Source organism: Lepisosteus oculatus, chromosome 25 (genome assembly GCF_040954835.1).
Source record: "Lepisosteus oculatus isolate fLepOcu1 chromosome 25, fLepOcu1.hap2, whole genome shotgun sequence".
Classification (NCBI taxonomy): Eukaryota; Metazoa; Chordata; class Actinopteri; order Semionotiformes; family Lepisosteidae; genus Lepisosteus; species Lepisosteus oculatus.
The window spans coordinates 14488498-14508761 of record NC_090720.1 but is presented as its reverse complement, the minus strand read 5'-3'; the positions used below and the strand labels follow the sequence as shown (position 1 = coordinate 14508761).

The 20264-nt window shown below is 38.9% G+C and overlaps 1 protein-coding gene across 5 annotated transcripts in view; it reads right to left on the bottom strand.

Annotated features, from left to right (window-relative positions):
* LOC102682811 (kazrin) overlaps positions 1-20264 on the bottom strand; it is a 618046-nt gene that overhangs the window by 420080 nt on the left and 177702 nt on the right. The window contains exon 1 of one of the 5 annotated variants that reach the window (XM_069184017.1): positions 6920-6987. The exons of the other annotated variants lie outside the window; for them this stretch is intronic. The gene's annotated coding sequence lies outside the window, so the exon portion shown is untranslated. Of the gene's footprint in view, positions 1-6919; positions 6988-20264 lie in introns of those variants that run through there. 5 annotated transcript variants of the gene reach the window in all.

Below are 20264 nucleotides of genomic sequence, written 5' to 3'. Positions count from 1 at the left end.
TCATTACATTGAGCTACTGTACACAGAGAAAACAGGATGGGTAATGTGCTCTATTTTCCTCACTTGATCGATGAACCAAAGAAAGCTGAGGATGAGCTCCTTTTAAACAGGCAGTACAAAAATTAAGCATTAAGTATTTCCTGAGTCATGCAGGAAAGATTTGAAACTCTTCTTGATATCTGTTAATTGACATGTTTCAGGGTACTCGACGGAAACACCTCTCAGTTTCTGTTGTTGGAATTAATAGCAGTCTGAGTCAGATGATAAGTTTTGAATGACTTCTGGAGTGATTTAGCAATATTATTCATTACAGTTGTTATGTTGCAGAAAGGCAGAGACTGTAGCAGACATGTTTGGCACATGTTAGCTCTTTATTATACATATCACAGAACTGTGACAAAATGGCTGTGAGCCATCAAGAAACACAAATGCCGTAACACTGTATCCAAATTATTAGTATAACAAATGCGGTGTGCCAGTAGTCAGTTTTTAACAGCACAAAGAAAATCTTGGCTTTAATATGGCAGTCATCTTTTAAGACAGTAATCGCCATAAATCGCCATAAATCTTTGGATTATCTTGGGCTATCGATTGAAAATTATCGGTCTGGGCACAAACTGGATCAAACCTATTCTGGAGATAACACGTATTAATAATAAAAATGTGCTGAGATCAAAACAAAGGCTGGGGTTGACACGATTAAGCATTTTCTGTCACGATTAAGATGCAGATACATACTGTATCATCACATGAGGGCACTGGAGGATGAGGGAAACAGAAACAGCTACACTGGAGTAAAACATACAGGACGTTTATGTTCATGTGCAGGAGCTCTTTACAATATTTTTCACAAGGAGAGCTTAGATCCAGTAGTCCGTTATAATAGCTCAACTTGCCTGTATCTTTTCTAGAGTTTTGAGGATTCATTTAAATCGCAATGAACAAGCTGCTGAGACAATGAGAATTGTCCAGTGACTAGATAGAAGGAAAAAATAACTCTGAAGTACAAAAACCCCTTTGCGATACAAGAGAAGTGTTCTTCTGAAAAAGGAATGCGAAATGATCCAGACCTGAAGAGCCACTCTAAGCCCCATGATCAGAGAAGGTTCTGCGGGAACAAGTAGAGTCTTCAGACTGAAACCAGGAGGTACATGGGTGTGTGAGACAAACTGCCCAGCCAAGCTCTTAAAGTTTGTTCGCTATGATCCTTCAAGAAATGGATAAGATGCTGGGATTGATTAACTGCTATAGAAACCAAATAAACAATAAAGAAAGACAAGAATGAATGACTTCTTCTCATTTGGAAACTTATACTCACTGTACTGTACAACAAGAGGAAAAAAACCTCTCCCATCCAAGTTATGCAGTAAGACCAGACCACATGACCTAGCCTGCATTCCTTCCAAATTGTTCTTGGAACAGCTGTCTTGTGCCATGGGGGCTGTGTACAACAGCAATGGCGCAGGTGGTAGCCCAGATCTCACCTGTCAGGCTACAGCCCCAAGTTCCTCTTCCTCTGGATGCTGCAGGCCATTCCCTCTCTGAAACACTGTGATAGGACAGCTTCAATCCCATAATGCTATTTGCATCACATTATGAGTGACATCTACAATCCTGCTTATTACTTAGGAACCGCAACAGTAATCAAAACAGATTGCTTTTACTATATCCAAACAGCATGGTGTCATACTAATAGAATTATGCAGGAAACAAGCTTATGAGATTACAGCCTTCTAAAAATGTAGAATCAATGTTGAAAACCACATGAAATATTACTAGTTTTATTCAGAGGCAAGTCTGGAGTAAACCTGCTGCAACAGTTTAAAAGTAGCAGTGCAGTTTTCATACTAACAAATCCTTGGATTGCTTGCGCTTTTTTTCTCATATTTTGAAGATACTAAAATATGTCCCTGTGCTCCTCAGAATTGAGTGCATCCTGATCATTTAGCCCACAAGATCTGCACCACTGATTTGAGTAATGACCAATTATTCAAAACAGACAGCTGCTTGGTTAATATTGATACTGCATACTGCACTTTAACAGCTTAGTGTAACAATAAAAAAGCTGACTTTTTATTCCTATTATTTCTTAGGATAGACAATCAACAGTCTCTATTTTGCTGACATTAACTAGCTGAAATAAAGCCCCTACAGCTGCCAGCACAATGCACCGACTCATTTATTTTAATTTAATATTTCTTTTATCAGAACAAGCAGAGTTATCGGAATTAGCTAAATTGAAAGACAGTCATGCATTCCCTGACTTGTCAGCTAAAACAGACTGCTGCTGACCCTACAAATTATGAAAACATCCTTCATATAGGATATTGAAATTAAAATTCATACAGTTTGGTATTAGGGCAGTCATACCCATCAAGTCTAAAAGCACACACAACATTAAAGCATTAAAAATGCAAAAGCAATTAAATTAAGCCCAGACATTTTCTCTGCCAAGAAAATGTCTTATCATTATAAAAAAAAATCTTTAATCACTTATCCAACCTTTAGAACAACTAACAAATATTGCATAGTGCTTTATGTATATTTCCCTGATAACCTGAGGGGATAAAAACAGCTACAGTATTCATTTTTATTTCCACAGTTTACTCTTCATGCATTTAGCTGCCGGATTTCGCTGTTATCTAAGTCATTCTTTCATGTGCCTATGGCTTGAATCTGTTCTGAGGAAAATTTGTTTTAAAAAATGAAAATTGATTTAAAAACTAAAACCCTTTCAAACTTATATCGACTACTCAAACTCAAAAACCTTTGGATCGAAGAAATTAGCTTGAAAACATAAAAATGGCTGTCAACAAGAGGAGGCCATTCAGTCCAATTTTCTCATTTAGCAGTTTAGTAGCTCAGTAATTTTAAAACATGAGTTTGGGTCTGGGCAGCACAGTGTAACAGCGGTTAGCTGTTATTGCTGCCTCGTGGTGCTGGGGAAAGGGGTTCAGTTCTGGACTGGGGTGCTGGAATTTATGTGTCCTCTTCTGGCAAAACTGGCCCTGGTGTGAGCCTGTCTGTGTTTGTGTCTGTATGTGTCCTGTGATGGACTGGTATCCCATCCAGGATGTACCCCCTCTTGTGTCCATTACTTTCTGGGAAAGTGACCCTGAGTTGGATAAAGTTGTTTGAAAATGGATGGAATGGGTCTTGCCCATCTGACTGAAAAGCCTGTTCAAAGCACCTACAACTAGTTGTGTAATGAAGCATTTCCTACTCTTCATTTTCTAATCAATCACCTTTTATTTTGCTATTGTTATTCTGTGTCCTTGTTTCACTATTGACTGTGAAACAGTCCCCTGGGTTGAACCTCTCACACTCCCTTTAAATTTCTTCTAGACTGAAGAGTTTTGGTTTCCTTCAGCTAACATTTTACAATCATTCTTGTTCTCCTTTCGAATATTTATAAATCTAAAACTTCATTTGTGTGGTAGGGTACCCAATGGACACACTATTCCTTATTAGTATCATGTTGCAAAGCCTGAGCACAACTTCCCTTGATTTAAATTCCAGTGTGTCTCAGGCATTGACTGTTGACTGAGGAATCCACCGCAATTCAGCCCCTTGTGTGATTCTCATAACTGCTGTCATCAGTAAAGAGGCTGGCTTTGTACTTTCATTACTTCGTCCAAGACCTTTATCTTTGTGATCAGTCCAATCACTGGAGACAACACACTGAAGTAGAAAGGAGAGTTGGTCTGTTAGCTCCAATAGGGAAGATAAAAGCACAAAACATGAACATAAACCTCTAGAAGGGTACTAATAGTCAAAATTGATGCCCATGGTTCAATAAAACTTTGATGAACTTTTCTACCATTTTGTTTTAATTATATATTAGTAAAAATCTTTCTAATTACTATGTAATGGTATGGAAAGTGGCCACCAAGCACCTAACTGATGTAACTACAACAGTATACACACAAGCTTTTGGCCTCATGCTGTTCTAAGGAAGCACACACAATGTACTCAATATACTACACAATACATTTTAAGAGCTAAAGTCTTATGGTACAGCCTTTTCTGCTACAATCCTGACAATTTACCCAAACTTTGTGTCATTTACCGTTTACACTGTTTAATTTAGGTGGTAACATTGGTGGAAATTCAGTAAGCTCTATATAATCAGATCTGTACACCTCCAGAATTCATTATTTTAAAAACATCCATATGTACTGCCCAACTATCAGCTTTAAGAGAACTTCCTGCATAGTGAGCATTAAGGGATTGACCCTTATAAAGCTTTAAATTTCGCAAGAATGATTAAGTCAGGATGCCATGCTGTTGAAATAGCATGTCATCTGCACTTGTGATGAATTCAGTCATGAAAGGCGTCTATTCTGAGCAGGATCCCACAGCAGCAGTGTAACTCTGGCTAGCTGGACTCTGGAGGAGTCACCCAGATCTGAAATGGGTGTCAATCTTACAGCAAAGTGAGAAAGCAAAATAAGCAGAAAGCCAAAGTCCACCTGAGTTCAAACAGAGGAGCTAGACTCCTCCCCAAAATGTGGGCTTTTATTCGACACGCATCACCAGCCAGATATAAAAGGCTCTCCAGCCTGCACTCAATTTTGCCCTCAGCCTTCTTCTGGCCAGACTAATCGAAGTTACATAAAGAACAGCTGAGGCCACTTTGGAAGCATTGGCCACTGCTTGAAAAATAAAATAGACCAGCAGTTCTGACCTGCACCTCATGATTCATTGAGAAAGACAAGGATTGCGAACCAGCTGTGAAAAAAAGCATATCTGTTTATAACTTAGAATTAATCATCTCTCCCTAGGGATCTCAAGATAGTTATAAACAACTGACAAGCCTGCTTTCTCAGTTAGAAGGTCTGTGGGTGTCAACATGCACACAACAGGAAACGTCTTTATATCCTCCAGGGCTGTTATGGCAAGTAAGACAGCTTTTACTAAACTTACTGATCCACCCTTGTTGTAAGAGTAAAATTATCATTGTCCAAAAAGAAAATGTACTGTGTTAATGGAGATGCTTAGAACTCTCAAAGGCTTAGCAATCACTTAATCCTGCCTGCGAGCACAGACATGCTATAGATTTTATTAAAACATCTGTTGCCATTGACTTTCTTGATTGAGAGTGAAAATGAGATGTAAATCTGGGTTCTTATTAGAGCTGCTTTAAGACTGGGAGCTGTGGCAGGGCGATGAGTAAACAGATGGCTGCAGAGTAAGAAACCGCCACTTGGAAAGACAGCCCAGTAATGTTGGTATCAGGAAGGGGCTCAATGGGTCCATGAGGTTTAGTCCACACCCACATGAGCACAGAGCACATCCTGGCTTAATCTCATAGACTAACCTAAACAATGGAAAAGGTATGCAGGCCAGGGAGCAGCAACTTTCCAAAAATAGGTACTTCTGATGGGATTTCATATACAGAGTCTTGCAGAAGTATTCACCTGATTTAATGGTGTCCCAGTTTGTTGACTTACATGTGTAAAGTTAAGATGTTTAATCAATACATGAAGGAGGGAATCGAATTGAAATCTAATACTTTATACATGACATATGGCAAATGTAAGCAAAAGCTGCAAAGAAAAACGTAAAAAAACAAATGGTGATTGCAAAAGTATTCACGGACACTGGTTGTGCAGGAGTGTGGAGTGATCTGACTGGCCTACAGAGGCGGAGAGGGAAGGAACATGATCCTGTACGTCCCTTTGTAATTGGTACCAGCCTGGCTCTCTCACTGTGCCCAGACCTGCAGATGAGCAGGGACACCTCTCTGGTCTGTGCAAGACAGCGTTAACTATTCTTAATTCTTATTTCTCTTGTTTTTATTTAAAAAATATATATTTTATATTTGCATTGGCCTGTCTGAAATAAAAAAAGAAAAATAGAGTATAGGTAAAACATAATTAAAGATTACTTTAAAGCAGCATTATGTAATACCTAACATAAACAAGTAAAATGCTTTGTTCTTGTATAGTATATCTTGTTCACAAAAAGCCTGTAGTCATATGAAAAATCTCTTCTGATATTTACTGAGTGCTCAGAGATGATGTGAGCATGGATTGTTGGACAAGGCAATTTTATATTTTTTTACACCTACGAGATTAAATTACTGTTTTGATTTTTTAAAATCTTGTGCATCCTTTCATTTACAGAGGGTGTTAGAATTGATTGTTTGCCAAGGTTATTTTATTATCTTTTTATACACCTATGAGAAACATACAGAGCTCATTATAACATATAATCCACATGCCTAACTAAAGAAACTGTGTTTCATCAAGGGCACAACAGGTACCCTTAAGTTAAAACAATAACTTTTTAAAACGTAGAGCTCTGTGTTGTTCTGGTGAAAGAAAACTGAATCAACCACAAATCACAGACAAAACAGCCACAAGAGACGCTAAAATGAATGTCAAAGTTGACATTGTTCTAGCCAGGAAGTGTATTAATGCACCTGCCTGAAATTAAGACTGTAAAAGTAGAGTGTACCAATTAACAGACAATGGTCTAACTAGTAAAATTCCTCTAGTAGCTTTCCCATGGGTGGGGATGATAAAGCAATGAAACACTTCTGCCCAGATGGATAACGGGCACAATTATGTTCCGGGTGCTCTGATTGGCTGAGGATATACGTATGCAGGTGATTACAAGAGTAAGTATCTAAGTGTCCAAGACTGCTGTGTTTTGAGTGTGCCTTGGCATCCCTCCACTTTGCCTATCTACACATTTGTGAACCCATTACTGTGCAGGTCAGGCAGCCAGTGTGCTGGAGGAGGAAGAAGGAAATTATAAGGCGAGAGCTGCTTGACTCCGGTCAAAGATCCACGTCAACACAACTTCATTATTCACAAAAACAATCACTAAACAAAGGCAGCAGGCAAGACAAGGGGAATGAAAACTCAGAAGAGCATGGTAACCAGAAGAACAAATTACAAACCTCACTCACCTTTCCCGAGCTTACCCAGAGACGTGCAGGAAAGTAAACAGAGATAATTTAGCATCCCAGATCGAGGCCGTGACTAATGGGCTGGTATGCTGTGCTTCTGTACATCCCTAAGCCTGGAGCAAGCCCTGTCTCTAGTCCTCCCCAGGTCAGAGAGTGCAGCTGGTTTATCAGCCTGCTGCTCCAGGGGAGAGGAAGCAGAGTTCACAGACAGAGAGAGCTGGGATATTGGCTGCCAGCCCCAAACCTCACACAATAATAATTAGTCTGCAGGGCTCACAGTAAGAGAGAGAACCAAACAGGCTGAGAACCAGCTGGAACATTACAGCACTGAGAAGTTCAATCTACACCCCTTGCAGTTAAAATAACGACAATAGTAAAACAATTCATTGTTTTTCAGCTGACCTCCTATACAGTCTTCAGGAACTTCAAACCAAAAAAGAAAGGTATAACTTCTCACAGTATAGAATATCAGTCATTTAATATTTGGAACAGATTCACCTTCTGAGATTTTATATTACAACGTCAAACAAGAAACAAAAGGATAAGAGAAGAGATATGGAATAACATGTTGCTGTAAATTAGCTCAGAAAAAGGAGTCAACTTTTAACAACAGTAAAACCTAAAACATTTCCTTAAAATCAATACAAGATTTGTGTGTAGTATCTCTGGAGAGTGAATTTGACAGCTTTAGGCTATGACAGAAGGCCTCTGGATCTAGCAGACTCTTCAGCCTCTGCAAGCTGTGTGTTTATAGTTAATTATAGCCAGTGAAGAAATGACCATTGCTAAGATGCCTCCCACCCCCATCCTGAGGGGGTGTGCAGCCACACTTGTATCTGTGAGGAGGACAGCACAGCTTCCTACAGCACAGGAAAGGAAGATCATGTGAAGACCCCATGCTTGTGTCTGGCATGGTGAAGTGCTCCTCACAGACGAGACACACTCCTGGACAACCCTTAATGATAGCAAGGCATCAGATTCTTCACTCCGGGCAGCACAGACTGGAGGATCTATGCATGGACCTGTATAACCATATTTTCTCTAATAGAAGGAAAAGCAGCTAATCGACTAAAGATGGACCAACCCTGTTTAAATTATAAACCTTTACAATAGCAGCTCCACTTTTCCTGTCTAAGATGTTTCATCATCTTGTGTATCCTTTCTGGTCAAGGATAAATATCAACTTGAGATATTGATTGCCCCTGACATTGTACCTACAGTATCAGTAACCTTTTCCCTACGATATATGCAGACTGAATTTAAGACTTCTTTGGCTACTCTTGCATGAGAAACCTGCATGTTTTTTTCACCTAAGACCATACCTACAGTATTTACTCCCAAAAGATTAGAAGATCTATGTTGATTTTCATTCTCTTTCATAGAAAGAAATCATCTTATCTACAGGTGATGATAATTTCTCTGATAATCTTGTGAATGTGCTCTAATTCTTTTTGTCTATAGTTATATATGGTATAGTTTATACATTGCCCCTAGTGTTCTAACCAATTAGGGTTATATGAAACACTCCACAAAAGCAAGCAATCACATCAGTCCTGAGCACAGACCACTCTCAGAAACTGCAGATCTTTCCTATCCTGATTCTCAAGCAGCTTACAGACTCTGATTCTGACAGTCTCCACACTGCCAGTTCACATTCATTGTAGCTGTCCAACAGGCCACCTGTTCTGGATGGCTGGGAGAAATTATAAAAAGAACCATTTAAGAAGAAAATGAAAATATATTGGATATATAAAGCCTTTTTGGAACAGAAAGCCACGGGTCATTTGATGTTTCTTTACTGAAACTGTAACATGTCCAGGTGAAATGGAATTTGTTACTACTTGTGTACTGGAAGAAGGGGGTCAGATTATCTCACTTAATTACTTGGTCTAATTGGTTAATAAACTAGGAAAAGCGTCTCCCCGAGGCAATTTTTTTAAACAGATGGTGTCCTCAACAATCTTTTCTGACCCCTTCTTTAGTCTGAATTTATACAGGTCTTCAATAGATGGCAAATGGCAGTCAATGACTCTCTGCACAGGGGACAATTTTGCTTTGAGATTTCCCTCTAGAAAGGACAGACACTTTTTGGACATGTGACGTACTGTCTAAATGAAACATATTTGTAAACTAGTATCCCCTTTCCATGCCTTGAATCAGTATACAGGACATTTACAACAGTTTTAAATGTGAATATTTCAACAGACATTCTTCTATTGCACAGCTAGTGTAAAGAAGATAGACAGTACTATCACACAAGAGGAAAGGATCAAACCAGCCTTGGGGACCCCAGTCCCTTGAAGCCTAATTCATTTATTACATGTTTTAAGTTAGTGGAAGCACAGTGGGATGACTTAATCAGAACAAGACTGAACAAAGTGTGATAAGCATGCAGCATGTAATCTTTAATTCAAGCACATTCCTTTATTCCTTTATAAAGGATTCTTAGTTGTCACTCTCTTACAATTTTAGAACTAAAGATTGAAGGAAATTACAATCTCTGTGGGTTACTTTGAAAAACATGTCAACCAAATACATTATTACTATTAATAATTGTATTATTATTTTCTAGAAACCATTAGACCAGATTATTGAATCAATATGTTTCTTCTAGCTAAACAAGGAAGTTTGTAAGCTTTTTCATTTTCTTAGCAGAAAATACTTCTAAGGCCAGTGACGTTGCACACTGAGAAAAGACACTGCACAAGCTACCCCACTGGCAGCTCATCGTCTCACCTGTACAACCTCTGTCCAAGAGCACTAACACACAGAAAGACAGAAAGCAACAAGCTAAAATGTCTTGTGGTTTCAAGAGTTGGCTGAGAGGGTTTAATCTGAGATTACCAAGTTAAAGGGAATCCCATGCCCTTTCTGTGATTTTGCAGACTGAAAAAGACCAACAGCATAGGTGCTGGTTTACTTTATAAATAATTACTGTATATTGCTAAAAGAAATGAAATGGACTTCAGAGCGTCAGTTCCAAAAACCTTTACCTTTCCGTACATTTTTCACACTTGTCTGAGAGGACAAGAAAACAGTTTACAAATATGTTTCTTCAACAAAGGCTGAAGTTTGGTTTCAAACTTCACAGTACTAATGCATGATGTAGTTCAAGTAGGTAGCTGCATCAGCATGCGTAAGCTGCAAATGAACAACTAAAGGGTTTATTCCATGCTGTAAAGAGAAGAAAAACACTTTGTGTTTCTTTTCTTCTCTTTACAGCATGGAATAAACCCCATTACTTGTTCCTAATGTATGATGAATCACTGTCAACTACCCATGTTTTCCTGTCAGATATACAGAAACACAGTGCAAGGATCTTCATGATCTGTGTTTAACAGGACTTAAATTACTGTTGCCAGTAATCTGTGGGTAACATACACAGAACTCACTAAAGTTAAAAAAGTGACTAGAACTGAAAAACAGTGCTGGCAATTCTAGCTGAAACAAATGATAACTCAGTGCAACTACCTGTCTAGAACCAAGCATCATAAACAGATCAGAGACAAAATCCTGAGATGGGAGAGAAAATTAGGCTGAACATGAAGAGAATCAGGCAGCTGCTTCTTTCAGCCTTTCGAAGAGACACAATCTTCAAAAACCATTTTAACAGCAAGACCAAATGTAGAGACAGGCTGAATAATTTGTGATCCTTGGAAAAAGTGTATAGTCTCCTTTACTGCATACAGGTATACATGTACTAAGTTGTACACTAGACTGAATGCTGTAGTATAGTAGGCACAGAAATTCATTCTCTCACAGCAAATTAACTACAGACACAACAATTGCTCAGAGATGGAACAAACGTCTAAAAGACTCTTAGAAACTGCAAAGTATAAGTACTACCACTAAGTGTAATACAGCTATTTAAAAAGACACCAAAACAATAATATATGATTTGAATGTATTTTTTAATTCAACTTTTTTTAAATAAATAAGAATCATTTATAAATCTTGTCTTATTCCAAGAGACGGACACATTTACTATCTGATTTCAATTAGAGGGGACTTTAATGGATATGCTGTGCACAGCTGCTTGAAATACCATTCATAATTCTGAGGCCAGAGTGGTCTAGTTACTATGTTATATGTGTACATAAGGTCAGAGGATAGTGTTCATTGATCTCACTGTCATTGTAAAGGTACTTTCACACAGAATGTGGTTGTCATTTGAAATGGTGCTATACAAAAGATAAAAGCAGTTCTACAATAGCGCTTACAAAGGAAGTGACAGCTGCCATTTAGATCCTGAATAAGTGAAGAATAACAAAGAACAATGAGACTCTTGTGTAGATGCTTCAATATTAAGTTTTTTTTCGCTTTTATATTCCCGTTTTCCATTCCTTTCCCATGGAACTCTGTACAGAAGCCAGAAAAGATCTGATAATTTGCCTGGGTCTTTGTTTTATTTTCTGCTTGTGCTCTGTGCAATTCTGTGACTATTTGCTATGTTAACTGTTCTGACAATATCAGGAAAGCTTATGGAGAGGTTCCTCTAATTTGAAAGTGGGAATAGGGAAAGTTTGAGAGTGTTTTGAACAATTCTAAGGAAATTCTAAGAGTCTAAGGAAACTCCACTGACCAAGTAATCCTGTCCTAGATCTCCTGGGCTCTGTAGAACTGCAGAGACCTTTGTATCCCTGAAGGCCAACAGGCTTAATAGGTTTGTTTATAAAAATTAATTAACAAATTTAAGCCTTTTCCCATCTCTTTATAACCTTAAGAGACACAGAAAACCTGTTGACCACAGCTACAGCACAGCACGGATACAGCTGGGAACCCCAGGTACAAGCCATAAGGGCTGTAGAAGATAAACAATACAAATGTTGCACAATAATAGCTTACACTTATATAGTGCTTTTCTGGACACTCCACTCAAAATGCTTTACAGGTAATGGGGACTCCCCTCCACCACCACCAATGTGCAGCTCCACCTGGTGCTGCACCACAAATTCCACCTGAATTTACAAAGCACAAGTGTTTGTAAATTTAAAGGACCGGGTAATCTGAAGTGTGGCAACTGGAGACACTACAGCTTTCAACATTTTAAAACTTGTCTTTTCACTCATTCATTTTTCACTGTGTAGCGGCAAGGCTTAATAATAAGGCAGAACTAAGTGTTTCTGAGCTTCCCAAATGAGGCCCCATTTCTCTGTTCATCTCTGTGGTGCAGCCACAGAGAAACTATTCATGCAGATGTTTTCCTGATAAGGACAGCTCCCAAAGGGGGATGCACTTAGCTAAGCCTGGCTATCATGATCAATGGTCACCCATTGGCGCCTATCTGTCTAGGGAGTGCCAGTTGGACATCTGGACTGCATTCCTAAATGTCAGGAGTAAGTGACTCATATCTCACCTTGATCAACCAATCAGGGACTGGTAGGGCCGAGTAACCCACGTGGGACTCTGATGCCCATGGAACTTTCAGCCAATCAATGAGCTGAAGTTCCTCCAGGTAAAAACAGGCAACACAGAGAGCCTGTGTGATTCAACAAGATTCAGATTCAACAAGAGTGAGATTCGGTAAGATTCAGTAAGATTCTGGAGAGGATTCTGTGGACTGTTCTAAAGGGAATTCAAAGGAGAATTCCAGGGCAGGACGGCCCAGGAGCAGAAGGCTCCCAAGGGCAGGACATTTTCGCAGCGCGCCTCCTGACCATCCTGAGACTCAGCCCGGACAACCACGGAACGGCCAGTGTGTCCGAGTGCCAGAACTTTCCTTTGTTCTAAGAGTCTAGAGTGGAGGTTGCCAGAGGGTAACCAGCAGCAGGCCTCGTGAACAGATCGGAACTGTGGACAGCTGAATCACTATTCAGAACTAGCTCTTCATCAGGAACGAACCGGTCCTCTTCCTGACTTGCTGGGACCCACAGTCATCTTTTCTCCTGTGCGCAAACTTTGCTAGTTAAAGCCAACACTAACTAGCCGGTCAGTGAGCATCTGCAGCGCACCGTCGCAAGCCGCACAGCACAGCCTGGCACCGAGCCAGAGAGCGCGGATTGGACAGCAACAGCCTGCAACTGTTTCTTTGTGCCCGCAGGAGATCTGAATCCCCAGAGATTGGATGAGTATTCAACTTCAATGCAAACAGCTCGATAATTCAATTGTTATCCAAACCAGTTGATATCAATTTAATTCCTAAGAGTTATGTACTTGTTTGAGTATCTAATGTAGAAGTTATAACCAAGTTCACTTTACGAAACGGTCTTAATGAATGATATACTGAACGTATGTCCTCTTGATATGTGTAACACTTTGTAACTGACTGAATATATACCTTTTGTATTCTGATAACCCTCTCGATAAGATCTGTTAGGTTTATATGCATATTCTATGTATTAATAAATGTATCCTCGTGTATTAGTACCTGTGTGTGTGCGTTGTTTGAGTTATGTCGCATGGTTGGATTCTAAAGCCATCAAAAGAATCAACTTTGTGATTTACTGCTACAATTAATAATTGTCTCAGTAAATGCCCAAACCCTACAGAACTGGTGCCTTCAGAGAGCCACTATGATTACATAATTGGCGTCCCTGAACTGGTTTTCCCTACAACTATAACCTTTATTATAGAATTTAGTTTTACTTTGTTTTTTAACTGGGTTAATTTGCTTTGCCTTTTCTCTTTTTTACCATTGTTATATATATATATAATAATATAGTGTGTGCTACTGTATAGCACACGTGGGATAGTTCTTTGAAAAACAATCCTAAATGAAATTGTAATATAAAACTTTGACGAGACTGCTTGACAATACCCAACAAAGACTATAAGCATAATAGCACTGCAATGTAAATATCCTGTGTTAAACTCAGCACTTTCTGAACAATATGAGTGTAGTATATTTAAGAAATCAGTTTTACTTGCAGAGGGATTTAGCATGGCTTACACACAACAGAATCATGCAGACACACTTAATAGGATAGGAAGCAAATAAGAATTAAATGAATAACAGGAAACTGCAGGTAAAAAACTGTCTTTGAATTTCCATTAACAGGTTTAAATTCCAAACACTCTCTGACTGGTACAGGGGTAATCTAATCACCGCTGATCCCTATGGTACAGATCTTAGGTAATCTTAGGCAATGTGCATTATATATTAAATTGGCCATTTAAAAATAATGTAAATTCTGTATTCCTTTTTCAGAGCAGGCAGACAACTTCCAAATGTTAGTATTCCCTGCTTAAGATCTAAATGTGAAATGCATCCACAGAAACCATCACAGTGCACCTAACTAACCCTTATACAGTAAATGTCTGGACCAAGATATGAGACCGTCTCATCCCAAGAGTCTGGAAGAGTGTAGTGCAAGAACTATACAGGGTATCTACTTGATAGATCGGGAAACCCAGTTAAAGAATTTAGCCCTCTGGAATGGAATGCATTTGTGAAACTGTGCATCCTGACAACTCTGACACAGGCTCTGTCATGTTAACATACAGTGCTGTGAAAAAGAAATACAATATTTTGGCATCCTTGAGATTCCCTGGGAATAGTGCCAATTTGCCATAGAGATAGACAGCTCCCAGCAATCACACAGAAGCACAACACAAAAACAAAATAACACAAAAACACTGGAAAGGGATAAAGATCAGATATCTGTTAGCAGGAATGATAAAATTCTGAAAAATTGTAGGGTGGCACAGGAGTCATCTAGACAGGAGTTCTCAGCATGACTGTAACTGAGCAGAAATAATAAAATACACCCATGCTAAAGTATAATACTGTATAAAATGAAATACTGTAAAAATGCTGAATATGTAAATACTCATATGCAGTATAAAAAGTAGTTTGGAATACAAGTTAGTTTACATTTTATACTCTGTTTTACACAACACACCACTTGATACACAGTGGTCTGTCACCTGCCTAAAGTATACAGCTTCTGTAAAAATCCCTTAAATCCAGATACACAACCAGATTCCCACTTTCCCCAGCAACAAGAGGAAAACTGTATCAACCTCCCTGGACTTTCAGTCCTTGTCTCTTTCTTCTGTAAGTCATTCTGAGGCTCTGTAACTCACTGTCCCCATATTCTAATACAGTCACCTGCTCTCTGGTAAAGAAGAATAATGAATGGGCAGAAACTATGGAGCAGTGGTGAGGGCTCTGAACTTAGATCAGGAAGGTTGTGGGTTGAAGCCCGGGTGAGACACTGCTGTTGTAGTTTTGAGTGACTCAAATTGTTTCAGTGAAATGCCCTGCTTTATGAATGGGTACAAATACAGTATAAGCTGCTTTGGATAAAAGCCTCAGCTGAATGAAGCAGTAATAATTAGTGCTGTGACACTCCATTCCATGCTCAGGAGCTCCCTTCCCTGCAGCTTCATAATCAGCACTGGAACACTCCATTCTCAGCCCATTAGCACTTGAATAATGAGCTCTGAAACCTTCCCTTCTTTTCTACAGCTCTAACACACCTGCCTGTTATTACCCCTCTCAGGCCTGTGTGGCAGACTGAATAAGGAAATTCAGAAGACACACAATTTTTTGTTTCTGAAACAACTCCCACTTTACTACTGCCTGTTTTCTCCCACTTTAATTTACATGTCTTCTGAAGGTTCTTGTACATCAGGATCTGCAAGGTTCACAAGGGCATGCAGCCATATGTTGTTTGCTCCATTTTTGTTCGGTGTTGTGTCACACAGAAATTATCTCTGTTTGTCACCACTGCAGAAATGTAGAAAGATGACTCTTTACTTTAGCAAAGATTATTTATTATACACCAATTGCCATATCAGCTGTTACACCTTGGAAAACCAGGGACTGAGGCAGACAGGTTTCACATACTTCTGCTCTTTATTGTGCATAACTCCAAACTGACACAGAATGGAAAAAACCCACCAAAACACCTGTCCCCAGAATTTCCCCAGAATAAAGATATTAAAGCAATAATTATTGGTTGTTGACTGGGTTTAAACCAAAAAGGCCAGGACAGAAATATTGTATAATAAGTAGTCTAGCTCTGTTATAGTTACATGTTACAGGTAAGCCTGGAATGCAAGTCACAAAATGGCACTGAATATATCACTGTTACTTTAAGTCATTTATTCTGCTTCCTGAGAACAAGTCCTTGGGGACAAGTCCAGGCACAATCTTCATAGAGATGTAGTGGTAATATATATACAATATAAGCAACCATTAAAGCACTCAAAACAAGAAGTGCATTTCAAGCAATCAAGCATTCTAACCACGTACAGTACAATTAAAAAGGCTCAAATAATTTCTGGCTGCTTTTTTATCTGGTACAAAGTTGAGGCAATGCAACACCATTATCTGGCCCCTACATTCCCTTTTCCTTCTATTACAGCAAGCAAAAAAGCACTGCATGGGATGTGCATCTAATCCCATTTAGTTTGGTATTTAACCAGCAGAAATCCACAGCAGCTATTCTTACGATCCGTAATCAAACCCCAAGATCAAAGCACAAGCTAATATCACACTACATTAGGCGTGAAACCACCAAAATGTACCTCACAAAGGCAGAGAGAGAGAAAAAAAGAAACAATGTAGAATATTGAAACCAAGAAAGGGCATTTATAAGTTCATTTTCTTTCCTTCTCTTTTATTTTGTCATCCCTAAAATTGACTTTAAAATCCCTGTTGCCCTATTGAGCTCATATAGCTGGAGAAGAGAGAGCTGCCAGAAGAGCTTGTCGGGCATGTCAGGAATCCGTCACTCTTCTGGTGGACAGAGACTGAGAAGCTGTTTGAAATGCTACCAGAACCATCACAGTGGACAATCTGGTATTCCTAGTAATGTGTCCGACCCATGATGAATCAAACAAGCCAGGAGTTACAAACAGGGGCAGACAGGGTCTGTTAAAGTAAATCTTTAGAAAGGGCACCTAATTTTATGCACACCGATCTTTTGAAAGCAGAACTAGAAACTGTGAACTGAAATGATAATACTTTTTTGTGATTACTCTTTTATTTGATTGACATAGCACACAATTGAAATGTCTCAATAAGCAGATTGATTAAACTGATTATACAGTGTTTCCAAAATAGCAGTGTAAGCATTCCTTTTAGTAAGAAACATGTTTTGACCTTAACAGCCAATTTCGATATTCTAGGCATCCTGGTAGCAGATTTCGCACAGCTCTGACTTTGCTGAATTTCAGGCACATTTAAGATGTTTCCATAGCTGATCCTTATTCCTGGACACCTTTTCAATTAAGTTCATTCTGCAAGCATCTGATTGGTTGAATGATCTGGAACTCACCTTTAAGAGATACCCCTAATTCTCCACCACATCTGCATCTAGAAACCTGCTCTGTGACATTATCAAATCAAATTTGTTTCTTTACTACAGTGCATTTGTTCTGCACTGTTTTGTGTGATAAGATGAATACCTTTCATAATCTTTATTGAAAGCATTTTGCATCACTACACCTCAGCAGGCTAACATAACAGATCTTGTCAGCAGTTCTGACAAAAACAGCGTCGTTATCAACAAATCAGTTGAGCTGCAGGTATATACCGGGATTCAATGTTTATATTGTAAAATCAAATTATGTTGGGTTTGAGACAGATCTTTTAGTATGTTTTAGAAAATGTAATCTCATTTTTTTTTACTGAGAAAACCAGCCAAACAATCAAAATTAGTTTTTAATATCCACCACGTGCTGTGTAACCAGGTTGGATAGATATTTATCTGGGCAGGACTTTACTATGATTCATGTAGTGTGATGATTTTCCTGAACAATTATAGTGTTTGTAAGTGTATTTCCACAAATTTTAAAATACACCACACCATATTGTTTTTCATTGGCTGTACAGTACTGGTTTACAATGTCAGGTACAAATAATGTTTCTAGAGAAGTATATATGACTAAAACAAATATAAAAATAAAAAAAATAAAAATCAGAAAATCAGAATACTATACTGTATATTATATTTCATTTGATTCTGGCAATAGGACAATTTGTAGAACTGAGAATATTCCAAGATTTATGTATTGCCATACTGTATCTGAAGCCTGACACTTGTGTATTCAGCTTCTGTGTCCTGTTTGATTCTGGCTTTGAGTGTCTGTCTTGGTGAAGTTTTCCCTGTGCTCACACAAGTTTTCACCTGCTACTACCTAAGATAAGCAGGTTATAATTGATTGGATGCCTCTAAATCGTCCCATTCCAGAGGATTTTTTTCCCTGGATGACCATGTGGTAATTGTTCAGAGTATAACTAGGGGAGGCTATTCTCTGACAAGGGGGTTTGGTCTCAGTGTGACAAGGGGGTTTGTTTCCAGGATGCCCAGTACTGGCTTTGTGTTTAACAAAGAACCAAGGGTTCTCAGATTTGTAGCTCTTCTAACATTCTGAATTTTAAACTCTTCCTTGGTACTCAAAGGTGTGTCAAGTGCTGTGTTAATTTCATTTATACCCCACTGAAAATGTCAAATGTAAACAAAATAAACTGGGACTAATTATTGTCCCAGTACCAACAATGACACTGGGGCAAGTTTCTACAGCAAAGATGGGTCTGTACCTAGCCACGCACACCAGCACACGTAGCTCTCTCTGGCACAAACATCAGCTGACAGCCCAGATGCACTTAGAAATGGCACCAAATAATGAGCCAATCCCCTGTATTATCATTCCTCTTCATTCTGGCAAAGTGCAGAAAGAGGAATGCCCTTGGCTATAGGCTGGCTGTATGAATTTGAGTAAATATTTTTTTCATAAGCCCAAATCAGATAGAGGAAAAGGTATTTTCTTTCATGTGCTTCTTTAGATGTGTAGCCCCCTGCTATCTGGATGGAAACTGGATGACTTCCTGAAGAAGGAATACAGGAATGGCAGACCCCGTGGCTAGATTCACAATATCCAACCCCTGCCTCATTCTAAATTGCATCTGACAATTTTAACCCAGCTAAATTGATATGTTTCAGAGGGATTATGATCAGGACCATTGCCAGGCAAAAGTTTCAGAAAAAGATCCAAGCTCTGCACTCTGAGAGAGAGATGATCATTTCAGACTGTTTAGACCCTGCAATCACACCTATTCTTTTTAAGCGGTTGACAAGGGTATTTTCACAGTATCTCATGTTTTACCTACATGATGTCTTCTTCTTTTGAGTGTTTTTCGATGCGAAAAATTAACTCCCAACTAACCACCACAGCACACAGGCATTTAGCACTGGTACACAGAAATGATCTTTCCTGAAAGCACCCTTTAATTAGCCCCAAACCCCAGCCATGTGGAGTAGAGAGACAAGAGTTCAACATTGAGTTTATTTGAATGTTTTAATAATAATAGACAATAATATACAGTATATTTATTGTTGTTTAAATCTGATATTACCATTTACTTCTATTTTTTTAACTCAATGCTGCCTATTATTTATTTACTCCACTTGCTGCCTCAACCCCTGTGCATTGTGTGGAGAATGGGAACCTGTACCCATCCTCCTCCAACACCTGCATTGGCCAGAGCCAGTCACCAATTTAAATGCACAGGAGCCAGCACCCACAGTGCTTATAGGGAGGATGGGTGCAGTGTGCCATATGTCATCGCAATCTCATAGCCACAAGAACTGTCCTGTGACTTGTTGCATTGTAAGACAAAAGGCCTGAGCAAATAATCAAAACAATCTCCATTAGCAGATTCTGTGACATAGATAAGAGTTAATATCACAGCCCTTGCTCAAGTAGTGATGCCCGTAAGGCTCAGCCTGCTTTTCAAGTTACAGCCTGTAATGGTTGAATGAAGCTCATTAATAATAGCAGAAGTTGTTGCTGTAGCAGCAGCCATGACAATAATGGTTGTAACGTGCAAGCTTTAGTAGTGGTAGTGGTAATTGTAACATTTTAATGAAAAAAAATATCTTAAGCACATTATTTAAGTTCAAATTCAACATTTCATCATACTCTTACCAGAAGTGCACCAGAGCCTGCTGATCCAGTTATACAGTAGAAATGTTTCTTTGATAAATCCAGGAAAGAAGGGTTAAACTATTTAGTAAGTACACTGAATTCACACCTGCTCAAGGTGATAATATACAGGGTGTTGGGTCACTCTAGAGAGCTGTGCTGAGGGAGCAGAATTTCTCCAGGTGCTGCCAGAATAGTCTCACTGATATCATCTGATGACACAGGCACTACCAGCATCGCAGTGCCCTGATATTTGCAGAGAGTTCATTCTTAAATTCATGTTAAAGAGGATATAGCGAAAACACATAGCACCAATGTTATGTGCTAGCAACCATAGCTTAATTATTCTGCTGTTAAAGTCTTGATCTTAAAACAGTTACCTACATACAGTAATATAGCTAAGATTATTAACTCATTTCGAAGAAGGCAAACAGTGATCACTGCCCAGTTTTGAAACAGATACAGACAA